At 40.1% G+C, this 2,500-nt stretch overlaps 1 protein-coding gene across 4 annotated transcripts in view; it reads right to left on the bottom strand.

The window, feature by feature from the left end:
* The window catches only part of LOC113818179 (monocarboxylate transporter 10-like), a 218,025-nt gene that overhangs the window by 117,323 nt on the left and 98,202 nt on the right, over nucleotides 1–2,500 (bottom strand). The window lies entirely within an intron of this gene.

The following is a 2,500-nucleotide window of genomic DNA, read 5'->3' as shown; positions in this document are numbered from 1 at the left end:
CAATCAAGCCAACACAGTCTTGGTTCTTCTTCTGCCACACCACTGTTCAGCCCCCCTCCCCCTCCCCCTCCCCCTCCCCTTCTCAAACTCACTTCACCAACTCCCTCAGCTTCACCCTCTCCCCCCACCCCTCTCCCGCACCCCCGGTCTCCTCCTCCCTTCTTCTTAAGGCCTCTCCTGCCAGGGAAAATTAATTACTCCGACAAATGGCACGAAGAAGCCAAAGAAAAGAGACGAAGCTTGATAAGATGATGGATCGAAAAATATATGATAGTTCTCCTCATCGTTCGTGTCACTATCGCTCATCGTTATCCCTCAAAGCATCACTCACACCCACGCGATCTGAGGTGATTTTGTTGGAGGCGGATATGCATCTACAAGCTCGGTTCATCGCTTGAGAATCCCAGGTACTTTGAAATCAGCACTTTCTGGAACCACCCACACAAAAGCTATAATATCTGCTTTGTCTTCTATGTTTTGCTATCATTACGACCATCAGAACTAGGCGCAATTATCATTCGACTCACAAAACCCACCTCTACCACCATTAGCAGAACAACTATCAAGTTCCTCTTCAATTATCTCTCTTTCTTAATGCTTCTACTCTCATTCCCTCTTCTCTATAACCCTCCCCTCCCCCCTCCGCCCCTCTTCTCATGAGCCACAATACGACAGAGACTATCAATTATGTTTTCGCTTGGCTCGGCGTCCCTTAGCAACCAGGCCTTACCCAAGTTCACGGAGGAGCTGTCCGTCTTAAGAAAGTGTTCGCTGTCGGAACGGAGACTCAGATATGCTTATGCGGCGCGTGGGTCGGAGGCTCGCTTTACGACGTCTCTTAGCATGGCCCCTGTCTGTTCCACTTGAGGGATTCTACTTTCTCTATCTGGGCTTGGGGTGTTCACTTGAACGATAGATCATCAAGAACGTCGCCAAAACAAAGACAAAAATAAAACAAATACAGCACAACAACTTTCTGTTACAGTTCATATATTTCTTAAAATTCCGTTATCAAAATAGTCAAAAGTCAAAACAAAAAATAAAACAGAACGACTTTACGTTACACTATATATATTTATAGAAAGAGAGATAGAGAGATAGACCGATACATAGATAGATGAATGGATATAGATATAGATATAAATCAGTTAATGATTTAATACGCAGTGTGCTTTCATATTCCACATTCCCTTTTCTTTAAAAAGAAGAAGAAGAAGAAAAAAAAAACGATGGGAATCTATAACACATCAGTTTATAGGTCACCCCGAATTTTTACATTACACATCAACAACCACATGAAAGTTATATCAAATACGACCTCATGCAGACAACATAGATGCACTTATTAAAGCAAAGGAGAGAGAGACAGCCATCGCAGGTTGGCAATTCGTATGTTCCGCGTAAGTTATGTACCAAAGTAGTTTTCTGAAGGAGGAACGAGGGACCGCTGAGGGGACATGGGAATTCTTCACAGGGGACGTGACCTGCTACGGCGTCATTAAGGTCTGGAAGCTACTGCTATAGGGCGGGAGTGAACCGTATTCATGATGACAAATGTAGAAAAGGTATGAATGAGAATGAATATCTTCACCAGTTTCGAATACATCTTCGTCAGAAATGCATCTTTTTGAAAAAGATATATTCGAAACCGTATTGGGAAGATATTCATTTTCATTTATACCTGTTCTACATGGGCGGCGTTGTCCAAATTCTACAGCACGAACTCCACGTAGCAACCCTTTCACATTACCGTGGGGGTAAAAAAAAGTTTTGAGAGATTAATGAATACTTTACTACATATAAAAAAAACAATAAACTTTTTACCCGTTTTACTAACTGACCACCTCAAAGACTGAATATCAGAAATTATTCACGAACCTTTGTACAAATGTGAAAAGATTATAAAGAATCGTCTTCATACACGCATAATCAGATACTATCCTTCGTCTTTACATCTGCTTGGAAGTTAAAAGCTTCAACTTCAAAGCAAGTGTATTTTTTTCTCTTAAATTAGCAGGCATAGTATTAGGTCTGTATACTTGGAAGTGAAAGTGAAAGTTCACCAGCTTTGAAGCCCTCATCATCATCAACAGACCGTATTTTGGACATCCTTGCCACGGACTTGAGCATATAAAGGGCAAAGAAGCTGCAATTTTAAAGATTAACATTATTAACATTGTCTATGAAGTTATATAGTTACTTCACTATTAGGTATTCTAGGGTTGGAATTCATAAAGTAAATTCACCTGAAAATGTGAAGTGAAATGTGGAAAGGTTTTTTCCATGCAGTAAAAGCAAATATCCGAGAGCCTTAAAATGAACGTTTACGTGAATTTGGAGATTTATCGTATAACGACACTATAAACATGCAGAGATAATATGAATAGAAATAAAACAAACGAAACACTGAAAAACACATACCAAAAATTGATACTGATATAAACACACATACACACACACACATGCACAAATAATAGGTATGATAAGCGTATTCGCAGGT

This window comes from Penaeus vannamei, chromosome 38 (genome assembly GCF_042767895.1).
Source record: "Penaeus vannamei isolate JL-2024 chromosome 38, ASM4276789v1, whole genome shotgun sequence".
NCBI lineage: Eukaryota > Metazoa > Arthropoda > Malacostraca > Decapoda > Penaeidae > Penaeus > Penaeus vannamei.
This window is presented reverse-complemented; position numbering and strand designations above follow the sequence as displayed.